The following is a 19,294-nucleotide window of genomic DNA, read 5'->3' as shown; positions in this document are numbered from 1 at the left end:
TTAATTATCTTATTTGCACCAGCTTACATCAGGAATGACACTGGAAAAAATCTACAGCAGTTTTACTCATTGTCTGGTAGCAGCAGCAGCCTCCTGTGAGAAGCTGAGTTGCTAAAAGGGAAATACAGAAATAATCGCACCAACTAAACAGCAAGCAGGCACTCAGGTCTGGTTGCATGAAGTCCTCCAGAACTTCTGAATTAATGTTTACCTCTCATAAGACAGGCCAGTAAGTTAGCCATAATTATTTTGCTGCCTTTCAAATTTTGCAAGAGAGGGAGAAGGAGCTGCATGAAGGTGTGAGTGATGTGCTGAGCTGATCGTTCAGTCTGGGGAGAGTTTTCATGACTGAGTTGAGGTATATTGAGCTTAGTTTTGTTTTCCAGGAACCTGTAGTGTTGGTGGAAAGTCTGAAAAACAGACCACACAAAGGGAAAGGATTCTTCTTTCTTCTGGGTCTCCCATTACTCAGTCAATCACTTGGTTAATGTATTGTGCAAATAAACAGTGCTTTTTTGATTATTTTGCCACAGCTATTTAACCAGATGACTTCCAAATGCAGAGCCCAGAATTTCTGGGGCTTGCCCAAGGTTATGTGTACAGAGACACTTCATAAGCCACAGTAAACATTTCATTCAGCCCAGCTTTTGCTGTCATGACTAATGGGATATAGCTATTTGCAAGGCTATTTGATTCTTACACAATCTTGTTACCAACTCTTTGAAGATATCCCAAACCTTTGTGGCCTCTCTAAAGGCTGATGATCCCTTCCATGCCTGCACGTAGGGGATTTTTCTCTCGAGGCAAGCAATCTGAGATGACTTCATTCAGAGAGCAAATCTATCTTTCGCAACCACAGTCAAAGCATTGCCTGACCCTGCCAAATCCCTTGCGGTCTGCATTGTATGTTAGAGGGCTATTGAATTCTGCTGCTCTCTAATGGGCCTGTTTTAAGGGGATTGGCACTAGTGCAAAGCAGGCTCCAACACAAGCATAATATATCTAGAAAGAGGGACGAGCATCAAAATTGCAAACTTTGCTGATCAAAGTTACTTGGTTTAGCCAAGACTTAAGTTCAACTGTGAGGAACAGCAGTAACAGCTGGAGGAGAGTACTGAAGCATGGGCAGGGCAGATGCAGGTCACGCTCAGTGATATAAGCACAAAATATTGTTCATTGGAGGGAGAAAGCGAAACTACTCACGCAGATTATGGGGCTTCACAGGTCCCTCTATAGATGATGGCCTCTGCTGGTTCAGTGGTGTCGCACCGGACTGACTTCTGTCCTCCCCAGCATCCTCATCTGAATTTCTCACCTGCTGTCTGAATGGGAGGTGGATGTTCCCCATGGGACACACCATGGTCCCACTCCTGGGCAATTTGGACTAGTGGACACGGGGGAGCATGCCGTGGCTCCCTTGCTGATTATGTGTCCTGACTCCCCGCTGGTGGGAAGCAGGGCGTATGGGGTAGGGTGTGCACTTGGTTTGCTGTCCCAGCCCTGGGAGGCGGGAACCGCCCCACGCCCCCAGGTACAGCACATGGGATCCACAACCGCTCTGCATGTCCCAGCGTGGAGCAACCATTTCTGAAGGTAAAGACATGGATGATCATGGCAACGCACATTTAGTGATGCTAAAACACCTGTTTTGGGGTGGCCCACAGAGCACGGAAAGCCATCTGGCAGAACCCAGATTCTGTTTGCAGCATGAAACAAAGGCCATACCCTTTCCCATCCTGCTTTCTGTGCTGTGCCCCAGCTGAATGTGGCCTGGGTGTTTACTGTGCTAAAGAGTTATGTCTGACGTCTGCCAGCCACTACTCCCTGGGTTCTCTGCCAGAGACAATGCCCACAACTAGCTGTTGCTCATACTTGGGTAACGAAGACAGAAAACCTGTGAGAACCTGAAACAGGAGACACCAGTGTGCACACAGAAAAATTATACTGCTGAGTCTGAGTACAGGCAGCTGCACAAAAGCCTTCGCTTAGGTGTCCTCACAGGGCTGTAGAAGACCCAGGTGCAAGCGTGCTCTCCTCATATGTCACCCCCTGCCAGAGCAGCCTGCTGTGCTCTTCTGTGGTGAAAGGATGGGATCTGCATCCCTCTCATCCCCTGGGAGGCTCTCCCGCACGCCTGGGGCACGCTCTCCCCACAGACAGGCTCCAGCGACAGCGACGGTCCTTGCTGTTTTCTGCCAACCGCTCTGCTCAAGAGCAGCTCGCGCTGTCCCACTGATGGGCCCATCTGCACCCTGCATCCTGCTGCACTGCTGGAGGGCCAGGACACCCTGGGACCCCCTGCCTGGAGCTGTGGGGCTGAGCCCCCACCCCACTGCAGCCTCAGCAGGGGGAGGTTTGCACCCACCCTGCAAACCTGCCAGTGCAGGGCCCCCCAGGGATGCTGCCCCACAGGCGGTGCATTGCACCTTTGCCGGGCAGACTGGAATATTTTGTAACTGATATCACTTGAAGGATATTTGCTTACTTTGGGAATTTAACTAATTGGAAAGAAATGTCTCCCAGCACCAGGGAACCCCTGCATGAGTCACCAGCAGGCTTTCAAGACCCACTCCACAGCTTAGACTTCTGACTTAAATCCCAGAGCGGTTTGGGGGGATTTCTGAGGGCCAGACATGAGAGGGTGAATGACGTGCACTTCTCGGGGAGGGGGGTGGGGGGCTGTGTGTGTTCCCCTGTGGTGGGCAGCCCTGCAGGCTCCTCGGCGCACAGCCATCTCTGAAGAGAGCAGGGGCAGGAACAATGGAGGGTTTCAAGGCACTTCAAACTCAGGCTGACTTCAAGCAATAAAATGTCTTCATCCCAATCCAGCAATTACAGAACATACCTCAGTGGTGATCTATACATACGCCTTATAGGCATATAATCCTGTAATGCAGAGCTACTGGTAGTATGATGTACAGAGGAAGAAGAGAGAGCTTTCAGATCCCCCTCTCTTACTCCTCTGTGCTGTGATACAACTGGGTCTTTCTTAACTACACCTGTAACCCTGAATTTCTTGTGTCTTGTGTAATTACGATGCCCTATGTTTTACTTTGAATTGCTTACACATTCTTGCAATAAGAGGAATTTTAGAAGTGTGGCCAAGTAATTTGATTTTGAGAAGTGCTGTGGAAGAGAGAAGGGTAGACGCATATAATTTGTCTCCTACTAGCTTTATGAGTGTCTCTCTCTCAGGAAAGGTAACAATTCCATCCAGAAATAATTCCATTAGACATGAAATATCAGAGCTGTGAATCACTGGGCATTTCAGAGCATCACTTCACAGCAGGAGAGCATCTGAAAACTCCGCCAGAGACAGGAGTTTAATTCTTATTGTAGCACTAGGGAGGAAAATGCAATCAAAAACAGCTATAGGAAGTTGCAGTACAGCAGGGCTATCTATTTTACTAGTTGCCTTCCTGGGAAAAGGAAACCAGGAGATTATAGTTATTCGCCCAGCAATACTGTTGATTTGGTCAGGGTAGTAACTAGGATTCTAAAGGCTGCAATTAAGGGCTTAGGAAAACATGTTAAATAAATTCCTCTGAAAGACTGTATTGTAGTGACCATGCACACGTTGCTTTTAGGTACCCGTATAGCAGGATAATAACTGGTCTGCCAAGGAAAAGCTTTTCTGATGCCTGAGAGGGCAGTGAGGCCAATCTGGGTTGCAGGTTTATAAAGGCAGAATGGACTCTGGGGTGTGGGGGCCGTCAGTTATCACCACTTTGAAGGTTTTAGCTCTGACTACATCAGAAAGTCACCCATTCCTTGTCCCCATCTCTGCAGCTGAACATAACACCACTATTTCAATGTGGATGACTGTAGGAGCTTCCCTCCCAGAAAGGCAGTCCTGTGAGATTGTCACGGGTTAGCCAGGGCAGTTGTTTACCCCGTAAATTTTAGAACTTGCCCCATTCTGCAATGGGATAAAGTTGTTTCCCAGTGCCTGCTGATGATGATCAGGATCACGATGAGTTTTCTTACTCTTCCCCATTGCTGAGGTGGACATAAAAAGGAGAACAAGCATGTTTATTCTAATCACCATACATTGCCAGGCTAATTTATAGGCATAGGACCTGACCTCAGGAGAAATAAATTCACAGAAACTGCATGGACCTTAAGCACTCAGTATCCCTGAAAGCTAGCACATACTACCTGTCTCCAGATTAATGCTGCCTGTGTAAAACAGGTGTCAAAGGCTATTAAGAAAAATAAAGAAGGCCCTTGTAGCTGGCAGCACGTCAGAGTTGTTATGCCAAAGTCTAGGCATCTAAAAAAGGTAATCTGCAGGGTACTGGCCTTACATGGCTTAACTGGATTAGCCTTTACATCCTAAACGTCTGGACTGTCTCCAAAAGAGGTCGTGAGTGCCTTTCCTTGAAGTTGTCCTCTTTTTCAACCAGTTGATGGAGAGCCATTCTTCATAGAGGTGTCTGGTTGCCTAACACCACAACGAAGACAGAGAACTTGTATGACAGCAGCTGCTTGCAGAAGTGAACACAGGACATGCTTAAGCACATGCTTAAGCGGGAGGACACGCTTAACCACAAAACCTCTGCAAAAAATGGTGGCAGTTTTTTTCAGTTGTAGTTGTGACACTGAGTATCAAAACACTTCCCCAAGTCAGTTTTTCATGGTAGAGCTCAGCCTTTCTTTAGGAAATGTTTTACTTCTGAGTTTTTTCAGCAGGCTGCTGAAGAGAATGTGTCCTTTAACCCAGGTGTTTACTTGGTGAGGGGACAGGGAGATGATACCCTACAAACTTTGGGCATCTTCCTTCTCAGGAATCCAAGTCTGCGGCTGCCTGACACCCTGGGCTCCTGGTCTGACTGTCCTGGAGCCACCTCCAGTGCTTGCACTGAGGTGCTTGTCAGGGGATTGTCCTGCAGCCAGGATCTTCCTTCTGCTTTTCAGAGACTCTCAACATGGCCAGAATTACCAAAATAATCTGTGAAATGGATGGACTATTCCTTCCCTGCCCATTCCCATCTCTCAGTCCCAGAATGTCAATGCATCTCCCAGCTTCCCAGCGCCCAGGATTTAATACAGTGTGGAGCAAAGGCCTGGAATGAGAGCTATTTTATGGACTCACACACACCCTTAAATAATGAATACAATGTGTTGCTCAGTTTATGTCATATATTGTCTGTAACCACAAAAATAAGAGAAGTGGTGCTATGTTTATCTCAGATGGAAAACTTTGGAACAGAGTGAGATGTCTGAGTCTAGAGAAATGTCTGTGCAGCAAAGAGGTAGATGTCCAGTGTGGCAGAATACCTTACTAAAATCATTCATGATGTATTTCCTGGATCTGCTTCAAACTGTCAGGAGGCTTCCAGCAAATCCTTTGCAATTTCCCATCCTTTTTCTTTTTAAACTTCAGTAAATGCCTCGTCATTCTGATCTCAGCTGAAATTCAGGAGGGATGCTCTTCTGGTCTCTGAATGCTGTTTTGCATTCAAAGTGGTTGGTGGTCGTCAGCAAGTGATATGAGCCATTCCAACCTTTTATTTAAACATTCCTGTGCACTAATCCACACAAAGTTATAAACAGTGTGATCAATCATGTATGTGCATAACTGTAAGAAACTCTGCTGTGATGATGTATGTCCTTGCTAGAAATGTGTTGAGTTTGTAAAGGCTGGGCAAAAATAAATAAGAGGGGGAAAATTCACTGGTTCCCACCTGCCTCCTAACAAATAAATCACGAAGTGTCTCCATGCCTCCCTTGAGATACATATTTGCTCTGCTCTCCCCCCAGCTGCAATGAAAGGAGCTTTTCTCCCACTTGAACTGACCTTTGGCAAACATTTCCCTTTCAATTAAGATCTGAAATGGCCTTGTGGACTGCTGTTGCTGGAGACAGCAGGGAGAAGGCTCTCTGAAGCCACTCACACAAGAGTGTCGTCCTTTAACCCCAGCCACCAACTAAATACCACACAGCTGCTCGCTCACTCCCCCTGCCCCAGCAGGATGGAGAGGAAATTCGGGAAAAGGTAAAACTTGTGGCTTGAGATAAGAACAATTTAATAATTGAAATAAAATGAAATATAATAGTAGAAACAACATCAACAAAACTGTAATTAGAATGAGAGAGAGTAGAGATGAATAAAACCCAAAAGGAAAAAACCCCAAATTATGCACAACACAGTTGCTCACCACCGACTGCCTGATGCCCAGCCAGTCCCCGAGCGGTGATGGGTGGCTTCTATCCAACCCCCCCCCCACACACACACAGTTTATGTACTGAGCATGCCGTTCAGTGGTATGAAATACCCTTTTTGGTAGTTTGGGTCAGCTGTCCTGGTTCTGCTCCCTCCTGACTTCTTGTGCAGCTGCTCATTGGCAGAACATGGGAAACTTCAAAAGTCCTTGACTTGGGGTAACACTGCTTAGCAACAACTAAAACATCCGTTTGCCATCAACATTATTCTCATCCTAAATCCAAAATACAGCACTGTATCAGCTACTAGGAATAAAAATTAATTCTATCCCAGCCAAAACCAAAAGTCGGGACAGAGAATAATTACCTGAATTCATAAAGTTAATTCAGTCTAGACAAAGGCACAGAGAAGTCATCTAGAGGTCTCCATCGGAGAACAATATGTTTCTCTTTGTGGACTCTCTGGTCTCTTTGTGCTGCCTGCTTACTATATACTACGCATATTTCTCTCATGGACTGTCGAGCAATTACTATGTCTGAGCACTAGGCTTGCTGTCCTCATGTCATTATCAGTTTTATAGCCCCGTGTGACCTTCCCAAGAATGCAGCTTCGACTGTGGCTTGACCTGGCTCACTGGAATAAATGAAAAGCCTCCTGTGAACAGCAAGCTGGGTGTGGGTGTTTGGCACTGGGGAAGTTGCTGCCTGAGTGAACTAAAGAAAATTTATTAAAAACGCCCATCAAAAACTTGCTGCATGCAAACTTATAGGTGAAGTCCAGAGTGACTTAATATATAGTCTCAATAAAAAGGGACAGGATGACTAGAAGAGGTAAAAGAAAAACATCAGATTAATGACTGCAGGAACTTCAGAGGGTCGCACTGAGCATGTTCCTGTCCAGCCTAAGTTCTCCGTATTTGGCAGTTTCTCGCTAAGGGGTCAAAACTGCAGGCAGATTACTGACTGGAGACCAGCTATGTGATGTGCTGTGAAACACTCCGGTTTTCGCAGTACAATTATCTGGGTTTCATAGCACTGCCATGTCAAGTCAGCTGTATTAACAATGGTGTCACTGTTAGGATGGTTGAAGGATACAATATAAGCTTGGCTCGTGAAAAGTAATAATATCCTTCAAGGCAAGGCCTTTGTCACACAACTAAAATTCTTTCATATACTTCTGTGCAAAGGTAAGTGAAATGGGAAGAACAGTGGCCTGGTGCTCATGCATTTCTTGCTGTGTGGCACATACATGATGTGCCATCTCTTCTTTCCCAACTACCAGTCCATATATTCCTCAAGTCCTAAGCCTCCTAACTGGCTTTGGTGCCATCAATTTTTCACTCTTGCTGAAATCTTTTCTTTCTTTGGCTTCGGCAGTTCTGCCCTTCTCAAGACCTCTCTCTTTTTCTCCGGTTATTCCTTTAATGCCTTTTGTCAGCTGCTTACTCTGTTCTTCTCCTTTTTTCCTTTGAAAACAGAATCTCATAGTACATTGGTCATCTTCTCTGAATCCTGACTGTGTACTGTTATGTGCTTATAAGAGCGACTCATTAACCTGGAAGTCACATTATTAGACTAAAACTTCAATATCCTTTGCATCTTACTCCCCTTTCCTTAGTTGTTACCATTCTCCTTGACCTCAGCAGTCTCTCACTGACCGCTTCCCTTGTCTTTCAGGTCCACTGTAAGGTGAATTCCCACAGCCCGAGTTACTTGCTGTGCCCAGCATGGTGTTCATAATAGTCCACTGTGATGGAATTTTATGGATCCTTCCTCCTCTTGGCCTTCCTAGTATCAAACTCACTTAAAACTAATGTATGTGCAGTAATAAAACAATTTCCCTCCCTGTTTCATCTCTTTCTGCTGTTGTCTTCCTTATAATTACATCAAGCACAAATATTCTCTGTTCCCTTTCCAGGCTTCTATCTGTTTATTTACTTCAATGCCTTGTTGATTTGCATCCTCTGCTATGCCAGAAATGCCAGCCTCGTTTGCCTGGGTATCTAGCTTCCCGCTGAGTATAGGCACACTTTCTTCTTCGTGGAAGGACGGCCCTTCTGATGCTAGTCTTTAAAACCTGGATCTGATCATTTTGCTAGGCATTTTTATGGTGCTGCCTACACAACGGTGCCAATTAAGCATGACTGTGCAGGCGAGCCAAGGGAATAAAAAGACCTATTCTGTGTGGGTTTTTGCCCACACATTTACATGTATGTGACTGAACTGTTCATAGGTACCATGGGATCTATTTAAACAGAACCAAAGTACGAGAGGAGGAGGCAGCGTGAGTAAGTGTGTAAAGAGCTGGTCTGTGCCTCAGGTTTTGGTGCCAGCTCTGCCACTGCTTTGGCATGCTCTGAAAAGTCACCTGCTTGTGCCCCTGTTTCCCCATTTTTGAAACAGAAATAGTTTTGCTTTCCCTGTTTACCAAGTGCTTTGACACCAAGGGATAAAATATGCTACGTAACAACCATACAGTGTTGTTTGTCCTGTCCTATTCTTATGCTTCACACCAACTGGTTTCATCTGCTGCTAAATTAGACCATAGGCATCTGAAGGAATCCTACCTTTTTCACAGTATGATGGCAGAGGCGTTGCAGTGCTCCCTAAGTTTCAGGTACTAATGCAGCACAAACAACAGTTATATTAAAAGCACCTCTCCTGGAGCTATAGCAAGTGCTACAAAGGGGAATGCTAAGTGTCTGCACTACATAATGGGGATCTAAAGCAATTTCTTGTGACATTTAATAGTCTGACAGTTGCCTGAAAGAGACCCCATATGGGATGTAAATTGCATGTGTAGCTGCCATATGCTTGGGGAAGCAAGATCCATTTGTTCTTTTAGAATAGAGAAGCCTGCTGAATTCAAACCAGAAGTCAAATACACATCGTGTTCATCCCAGCTTGTATTAGGGCTGTAACGGTTCTTTATTCTTTTGCTTTTGAGTGCTGCATAAAGCTCCATTTGGTGTAACTGAGCTTCTATCACAGGGAATTTGAGTACTATTTTTGAAGGGATGCATGACATCCTGGTTGAAAACTGTGTTTTCACGCCAAGGAAAAAAATATGAGCTCCTCCATATAACGTATGAAGCCAAATTTAGGCATAAGCCTGACTCTGAATTTCCTGACTTCATGAGTGTTCCAGTCACTCATACGAGGGCTGGATTTGACCTGGGATGCACATTAGTACATTGGATTGCTATTTGAAAGCTAAGAAGTTTCTATGCAATCTTTTCAAGATTTTTACCCTTCTCTAGTAATTCATAGGAAAGACAGATAAAATGGGTAGGGAGTGTTGTCTGAGTTTTCTCTATTTTCTGTTTCTCTGTTCCAATGCCTTATAGTTTTTTGAGATTCTTGTTCCTTATTTGAGACCTGTAACAGTTTTATGGCTATGCAGAAATACAAGAAATAGCAGCTGGGGAGGCACTGAAACTGCTAGGCTGTACATCTCCATTAGAAAGATGCACAAGATGCTGATCTTACCTGACCTCTGCTGTAATTCTAAAAACAAGCCAAGTTTTCCTTAAGCAATTGTATTCTGAAAGGAACAACACAACAGTTCAGGCCCTTAATAGTATGTGTGACTTCCTAATAGCACATTTCTGACTTTGTTTTGTTTTTTCTTTGGCCTTGAGCCTTAAGAATCATGAAACAGAAACAGTATGATCCTGAGAGGATATTTTCCCTCAGGAAAAATAATGCCAGGCTGTCAGATTTAAAATTTTTGCAAGATCCATGCATTGGATCAGAAGAAAATGGGTTTCCTTCCAAAATACCCGTCATACAGGTGTCATCAAAGGTTAGAGGGTTTGCAGCCACTCAGCAGCTGCATCAAACAAGATACTGCAAGGCAGTTGCCACTCACCTAACTTCAGGCACCTTCACTGCCGATACCTGGGCACACGTTGGCAGTTCAGCTCCCCTTGTAGGCTTGGGATAGAAACTGGCATTTCTGAGAGAGACACATTTCATCCTGATGTGGATATCGAAAGCAATCCAGAGGTAACATCCCTTAGACCCAGATGTTGCTTTCTCCTAGCTGTAAACAGGCTCTACGTGAGCACCCCACACACAGATATTTCCAGTGGAATACTTCTCACAGTGTTTTAGTTTGGACTTCTAAAGTTAATGGCTGCTTTGAAAATGTGTGTGAATGACTTTCCTCAGGTCAAAAAGTAAGTCTGCAACACAGCCCTGAGTAAAAGTGAAGATGACTCAGTTCATACACCTGTCACACCCCTATCTCTGACTTTTTCTACCATGTTCCCATCTCCTTCATCGCTTATTTTTTGATAATGTGGCCAAATTAACACTTCTACCGTGAATGTTTGAAAGAGCCACTTGCTGTCTTTCATTTACATACTGATAAAAGTCATAAACCATGAAATAGGCTAGCTTTATACCATCCATGTTTCCACCTTCCTGCAGGGATTTGAATATGCCTCCCATGAAGAAATTTCAGGCAGTTTGCCCACCTCTAGTCAAAGGCAAAGCAGTCCTCCTTGTTCTCTAACCTACATATGGACCGCCAACAGAGAGCATTGCACTCACCAGAGCATTTAAGAAAAAAAGAATAAGCAAGCCAAAACTGAAAAAAGTCCCTGGAAGAGAAAAAAACCCAAACCACAGTAAACCTGAGAAGTAAAAGCAAATAGAGTGGGTTAAAAGGGAGTTTTCCAGGGACATGGCTGAATGGAGCTTTTATGGCACTTGGATGCTGTGATACCAAGCAGAGACCTCAGGCTGTATCGAGTGCTGCATCCCTTTGGTCCCATTTCAATGTCATGATCAGCATTACAGTCTGTCTCATGAATGCACCAAAAGTAGGGGCATCCCATCCTTAGGAAAGCTGCAGGGCTTTGAAATTTAGTTTCGTTCTGAATCATAAATAAAAAAATACTGTCATGGACTTTTTTCATGGAGGGAAATGTTCAAACACTAAGGACAAATTGTTTCCTTTGGAGTTACTCAAGTAGACTTCATTTTGCATTTATGTAAAATAGCAGTGTACATAAAAGCTGTAGCGAAAAAGGTAAGAACAGAATACTTCACCATCTTCTGCAAATGTTTTAATGAAAGCCATATGTACCAGTAAAAAGAAAATCAGTTCTATCAAACCAGCATTTTCCACAGGAAAAAAAAAAAATCCCTCTGAAAAACCTCTGCCTTGTCTTTCCAATACATTCTCCTACTAGTTAAAACTAGGTATTAACTAATCAAAAATATGTATCTGCTGTGCTCCTCTTTCAATTTCCTTTCTGGAAGGCATAAGGTCATCTAGTAATTTGTGGAGACCTGTGAAGACCAATGGACTTTTTCTTTTTTTTTTTTTTTTTTTTTGATGGAGATAACCCTGAAGTTTTTCACCTCTGCGTCGTATTAGGATTTAGATTCAGGGACAAAAAGGACAGGTGGTAGGAGAGTGAGCAGAGAGGGACCATAAAACACCCATACTGGATGGTTGCAGATGAGTAGAGGTTGACCTCACTATTTAAAACTAAGTCAGGCTGTGTCACAGCACTCTCCAAACTATCAAGCTGCAACAAGGTCTTTTATCGTCTCATACCAACACACTCTTCATGCCAGCCCCTCTGCTGCCACCTTCTCACCTCATCCAGGGCCCACTCTCTCTTCTCTTGCTTTTTCCTCCCTCCTTCTCTTCCTTGGCCACTCTCTCTTGGTTGGCTCTCAACCACTTAACAGAACCAGCCACAGCTGCACTTTATCTACATCGGCCAACCCACCGCCCCTGAAGCCAGCCCACAGCTGTATATTATCAATGTTAACTAACCCAGCTTCATCCCTCTACAAAGATGAATGTCAAATATCTGTATAATCACATCATCACTTGTCATTAGTCCCTTATCAATATGTTGTGGGACATGGGGGCCAAGCGTCCATCACATTTGCACTTAAAAGAAACAACACCATAGGCAGCAAGCAAGTAAAATCCCAGATCATTCAGGAAAGTAAATATTCCTCTGTCCTTCTGGGTCATTTGTCCTCTCCTCAGTGGTCTCATTAGTGATAGGTTAACAAAGTAGAATAATGTATGTAGCTGAGCATTTCTGAGCTTAGTCCAGAAGATGAGCTCGTGTACTGATAGATAATCCAGCAATTACCAACCCTCATGCTAGTTTTCTTTGGGAGGAAACAATGATTCTAGGAAAGTCACACCACAATGCATTAACAAAGCATTCAAAATGCTTTTACAAAGTAGATAATATTTTACAAATAGTTCTGTAAATATATCCTAGGGCAAGGAGATTCAAACTGAGGCTTAATTTAGGGAACACCTCCTTTGATTAAAAAAAATATGTTCCTGAGAACAGCTGGAGCCATTTGCCAAGATAAATCAGATGCTATTTTCAACTTTTACGGGTTGCTAAACCCATGAAATATATGGTATGTCTAGGATCTGTTGGCTGCATTCTTGTACTACGAACACGGATACTGTAGTTTGCTAACAAAGAAAAACGATGGACCCAGCAGGCTATGGCAAAGTCATATCTTCTTTTCTCATTCCTACAGATTAGAGCTGAGAGAAAACTGCTCTGCTGAAACCTCTGGAGCCTTCTGACTTTTCCCATATTAGGCATGAGCTGAAAAAAGCCTGGGTCTCCTATTGCCTCTTTTACTTCTAGAAAGGAAAGTGAAGGAAATATCACAGAGCTTATTTTTTTACGGTGGAGCAGAAGGTTCACTAGCTTTTACAAAGACCTGGAAAGAATAATGGATTTTTAAGAATGCTGCCCTAAGAGGTAGTTTTAGGGACCACTAAGTCCCTCATATCTCTAGCATCTCCAAGTTTATGATAAATGCATCTTCTTTTCTGGGCACTGCCAATTTATCTAAAGGAAAAGATAATACCACTTGTCTTAAAGATGACCAACGGGTTGCAAAAGCAACAAAAGAGGAAACGCATTGCATTGTCTTTCCTCCCTCCTCCTCTCCCACGCTGGATAGAGCATCTCCACAGAAAAACAGTTGAATCTAAAGACTCTTGGTCAGGGAGCCATGGGGACATGATCCATATCATCCTATGGGTATTCTGGGTGCTGGAGACAGAGATGATCAAGCGTGAGGATGATGTAAGCAAAAAAGGCAGGTATAAATTAATAAATACAGAAGGCAGGTCTCCAAATACATAAGGTATCACGTATAACTACGCAATGAGCAGGCATCACAAAAAGAGAACAGAATGCTTTGCTGCTTTGCAGTGTAAGTTCAGAGCCCACAGAAAGCTCCACTTCCAAGCATCGCTAGAAAAGAGGGGATGTAAATGATCTGCCCAGTCCACATTTTGTTTCGTTTTCCTGAAGCTGTGTTTTTTGGGTGTGGTGGCTGCCTAGGTAAGGGGCAGACTGTTGTGCTTACAGGACTTAACTGATTGCCAGTGAGCTTCACAGTGGTTATTATGGAGATCTTGCATTTTCCCCTTCTATTGTTTTGCTTAGTCTCTGGTAATATTCACGTTACAGTTGTTCTTCTGATAATCTGTAAACTGCTTTGAAATTCTCCCAGTTGAATCATCAATCAAAATTCAAAGTGCTGATTTTGTTGGCAGCTAGGAGAGTAATCACAACACTGCATTATACAAAAGTGTTTAGCCTTCTACTGTCACTCCTTCTGTTTCCTCTCCCTTTCTTTGGCCTGGATAGAAAGCAATGGCAAATATGTTACTAACACTCACGGGGACAATATTTCCATTGTGAAATCTCCCGGAGATATTCTATTCAATTTGGAATTTCAATTCTGAACTTTGAGACTAATTTTCTTAGCAGTCCCTCTAACTTAGCCTCAGGAGGAAGGAAATTGTTCCAAAATTTTTCAAAAGCCATTTTAGCAGGTTGAACTATTACGCATGCTTAAAAAGAAGCTATTTCTTCCTTTTACCCCCACCCTGTTTTGTTTCAGCAGTGACAACCGTGTAGCCTCTTGCTACGTGGAAATGTGCAGTTTCCTAGTGACTGGTGTAATGGAAAGTACCACAGGTTAGCTCCAAAACCCCTGCAGGGAGAACGTCTTTCTCCACTTTCATGCTGAACAGAAAATTGCCATATTAAAATAATGACATTTTGAAAACAAACAGTATTGCTTAGACCAGTCAAGATTTACATTAGGGATGATTTTAAAAGTAGCATGGATTAATTTAGAGAAAAGTCACCCAGTTACCGAAATGTGCTATCAGTTTGGTAGCTTGAGTTGAAGTCATTAGCACCAAGTTTCCTGAGAACCTTGCAGTGCTAATGGCACCGTGTAGGGTAAGCGTGGACCCGCCTGCTCTTGCGGAGGTCAAGAAACAGGGTGGACTACATACAGGAAACAGCCTAAAGAAGATAAATCCATACATCTATATTCATACCATTTCTTTCTCTCACCCACTTGCCCCTGCTTTCACAAACTAACAGACATGTACATTCTCCCACCTTTCTAAAATATTGCACATTGACTTCTGCTGATAGCTAAGAAAAGCAAGCGGTTCAAAAGGTCAGAGGAGTGATGTATTTTTTCCATCTACTCTAACAAGGAAACTTAGGAAACACTATGACAATCCATACTAACAATAGCAAAGAGTACTAACAATAGACCATTCTCCAAAGAAAGATCAGGGCAAGGGGTGTGTTTGAAGTGTGTGTAGGAGGGAAGAAGAGCATTTTGTAAGCCAGATCATTTCTGTGGTGTTGTTCATTACAGAAGAGATATTTTTTCAAAACTCTCAGAAACCATGCAAGGGGAGCTCTCCACACCTTTCCCACAGTTCCTCCTTCTGGACTGGAAAGTAAGCAACATTTGACATGTTTCCGAGGATGATCTGTGCACAGTTGTTCTCACTCGGCTACAGTGGCACCAAAAAGCCTGAAGCAGATGGCAGGCGCATGGGTGGGGAGCGGATTGCTGAGATTCCGGGAGGAACCAAGGGGCAATCGCTGGTTATTGGGAGAACTGCAAATGCACATGGTCACGGCTCTGAGCATGTTTAGCCACCTTTTGCTGCACAAGTATATGGGACATGAACACTCTGGAGTGGTATCAGCTAGTGGGAGGAATGTGGTGGGACAATAATACTCAGAGATGATTAATAGGTGCATGGTGAGAGTTGCTGTTTATATCTAGTTATTCTTCTCCCCTGTGTTATGAATCATCCAATGCACCAGAAACTGAGAACAGATTGTAGTGGAGTATGTAGTGCTCATGACTGGGTGCTGCTAAGGCAGTGTAAGCCACGCTGGCACCGTGGCGAGCCCTGCAGACCTTCTTTTATTTCAGTTAGAAGAGCAGGCAAAGCATGTCACTGCTCCTCTCTAGCCAGCTCATGCAGGCTTTTGGAATTTGGGGTGTGGGGGCAGGAGGCTGGTGCATATCCAAGTCTTGACTCAGCCCCAGGTCTGGAAGTGGGAAGAAGGCACACACAGATCCGGAAGCTGGGAAATACCCCTAGGTCCCACAGTAAAGAAATGGAACTGGAACTGAAATTAGTAGACAGATAGATGAACCATTAATTCAGACAGTTTTTTGAAAGGCTTCCCCACCATTCCCAGTAGTCTACTTATCCACCAGTACCCTCAGCAGAAACTTATAGCACAAAGCAGCTTGGGATGCTCTACAGAGCCTGCTGGAGGAAGGTGCCTTTGGGGCAAAAGAGTGGCCTTCACCCAGTCTAGCAAGAGGGAGAGGAAATCACGTGACTGACTGTTTTTACATTCCTGTTAACAAGATGTGTGAACATGAGCATAAAAACGTAGACACCACAAAGAGATCAGGAGTTGTCTTAGAGGTAATGTTCTGGCACAACAACTGGTAAGGAGAAAGAATTGAGAACCTAATGCTATTTTATATCCTCTTTTCTCTCTCCTCAATGTCTAAAATATCCCATGTGGAGTCCTAGGCAGTGTCAATGTCATCTTCTGTCACCGGAGACAGCAGGAGGTACTTACACACAAAGACGCAAAGACTGGGATCACAACTCTGCATACAATATTCATTGTCGTGTGCACACACCCATGCTCAGAAATCTGTCCCTGAAAATGACACTCAGAATGAAGTCACTACGAAGAACATTAATCCGAGCACACGCCACTTCACAGCGATGCGAGGCCACTCATGGTAGGATCTGTGCTGCAAGGCACTGGCTTTTCAAGGTGGTGGGCTCAGGGTGGGCTACCCTTTACACTGGAGCTGAGGGTCATGTAACATGAAATGTCCCTTCTTTACTTGCAGCACTTCTGCTAGAGGAATTCCCACTTAATCCTGTAAATTCCTAACACCAGGGATGTGTCTGTCAACAGGTATTTGTGGAAAGCATGTCTGACTCCCAACAGGCACACTGTTTCTGATGATGCTATTTCAGAAGATCCAGGGGTATAGGCAATATACAGAATATTATTCCAGGAATGTCAACAGCAGCAAGGCTAAGAGGTCTCCTGAAACCACTTAGAAGAAAATAAAGGCAATCACTCATTTTCTCTCAGTGCTTATATCTAGTTTATGTACCTTGTCTTGGTCACTATTATTTTTGTCTTCCCATCCTATCCCCGTAGCAGATGGTTCATCTTGTATTAATTTGATTCATAAGATTTCTGGGATAGAGAACGTATCTCACTGTGCTTGCAGTGTGTGCATCTGGCATTTCCTAACTTCCAAGCATTTGACTACACAACCTAAATAAATATAGGGTTTGTTCAGTGATATTTGTATTGCTATGTTTGTATTAATAATGTATCATTAAACATTGGAAGAAAGTGATTTGAAATGAAATAATTTAAAATTTGAATTTTCATTTGAAAAATGAAAAAATTATAATACTGTAAAATCTAGAAAAATACAAAATATTCACAAGATAACTGAATTAGATGTTGTGGGGGTAACTACATACAGCACTTCTAATTTACAAGTACCTGACTTCACAACTTGAAAAGTTATTTCTTAACACAAAGGTTTTGCATGTTTGGGGTTTTTGTAATGTAATTCCACAGGTTTTTTTCCCACATAGTGGAAAATGATAAAGAACCAATTATATGTATATATACACATATACATACAGACAGACACACACACTTATATATACATATATATGTGTGTGTGTATATATATAACAACCTGCTGCCATTGTGAGAGGAACTTGAACTCCAGGCACAGAGGTAGAGGATGCAACTTGGCTCCAGACCCAGACACCTAAGTTTGGGTGTTGCTTGAATAGCTGTCTACACATGAGCCACTTACCTGCCCTGCCACTGTAGTCAATGGGGTCTACAGGGCTTCCCTGAAACGGGCACGTCTGGTGCACTCACAGCTCCCCAGGTTCTACTGAATGAGCCCCAGGTGTGCCCTCCAGGCTGGGGGATGGACGGATTCAGGACCGCCACCCTCAGCCTGCTCCTGACTCACTTTCTATAGACAGGGGGTCTCCATGGCATGTGTGGGGAGCGAGGAGCTGAAAGGAGGAATGGGAACACTGCAGTTTAACATGGTGCCCCAGAAGAGAAGGTGCTCTGCTGCTGTGTACGGGGCTCAGGTAAATGTGTGATTGTACAGGGAGTGGGAAGACCCCTGGCCTGTTCCTCTTTTCATCACTGTTTGTTTCAGTAGAGCTACTGGGGCATCCCGAGAGGAGTGAGATGAGCAGTTTTTCTACGGCCACAGCCCATCCTCTGAAAGCTGATGCTGGCAAGAAACCAAGTTTTCCCAAAGATGAAAAGCAAGGGTAATTTTTGTGGGGACAATATACTTTCTCACAATTAATCAGTCAAAATCTAACAAGAATTGCACTTTTCCAGCCAAAAGGCTTTGCTGCTGCTGAAACTCTAGCCAGCCACACACACAACTTTCCCCCCCACCCCCCCACCCCCCAAAAAGAATGAACATATGAACTTTTTCATTAAATGTCACGATGGTCGTTTGTAATGGAAAGCATTAAGAAATGTAAAATTACAGGGCCCTTATCCACTCATGAAGTAATCAGTAAGTGGTATAGGCTTTTAAGAGAGGATAATGAGGATAGAGTTGCTTATCACAGACATGATGCCATTTAAACGGGTGCCTGACAGGCAAATCATCTTGGAACTTATGAGTACTGCTGTGCCAAGCCCCTGTGTTGGCTTGTGCGATGCTCACCGAGTCTGGAATGCAAAATCAGCTGCTCTGACAAAAACCGCAACTCTGTGACCTATTTTCAAAAGACATTAATGAGGTTTTGCTTTGAGATTATCAGTACAAAATTGGAAAGCCCAAGGAGGATAGAAGGGGCCGTTGCTCTCTAGCAAAAATATAACCGCATCTACATAAAACAGAAGTTCAGGTTTTCCAAGAATTAAAAAATTGGTAAAAAATTAATTTAAATGGGTCAGCACCTGACTTGATACAAATCTGGCGCCATGCTGAATTAGAAGTGTACCAGTTCGTACATGGACAGCCCTTCTCAATCATGCTACAGGCAGGCTGTCTATAACACCGCATAGTCTGATGTCCTGTCACGTGTCTTCCTGGCTGATGAAGACCCTGTGCCACATTCCTAAATTGTGCACAGCTGACAGGTGGTCATTTCCATGACTGTGTCATCCAGAAACATATCCTGATACACAGTCATGCTTGTATCCTGTTTTACTGTAGATGACACGCTCACCTAGTTATGTTCAGTCTGGAGATGCGACTTCAGTGAGATGTCATGCCCTCTCTATTAATGGCATACTCAGCCACATGCCACCACAGCAGCTGAAAGACTTTGCAACTTGTTCAGGATGGGGATGTTAGTACACGGGTTTCAATTTCTCCTGGGGTGCTAGGACTCTATCCTAGCTTACTGCAATCAGGGGTTTTGTGTTTTCCTACGCTGCTTCCAAACCGCTGTGTTTAAGAGCTACTAATGATAGGCTTTTGTACCCTTGCTGCTGGACATTTGTATCGGCAGGCTGTCCGGGAGCTGGAACAGACTCACGGTTCTGCTGCAGGGGTGGCAGAGCAGCCTGCGTCAGAGGGCACATCCCACAAGCTCCCTCAAGCACTCCAGGTGCAAATAGCTTTATTTTTCTTCACATGTAGCCTCTATACACTCAAGGCTGGAAAACAATTCAGCGGTGTCTGGGAGGTGGGCTGAACAGTGTGCCCCAGCTGGAACGACCCATGA

This window comes from Falco naumanni, chromosome 2 (assembly GCF_017639655.2).
Source record: "Falco naumanni isolate bFalNau1 chromosome 2, bFalNau1.pat, whole genome shotgun sequence".
NCBI classification, from domain to species: domain Eukaryota; kingdom Metazoa; phylum Chordata; class Aves; order Falconiformes; family Falconidae; genus Falco; species Falco naumanni.
Note: the sequence above shows the minus strand (reverse complement) of the source record.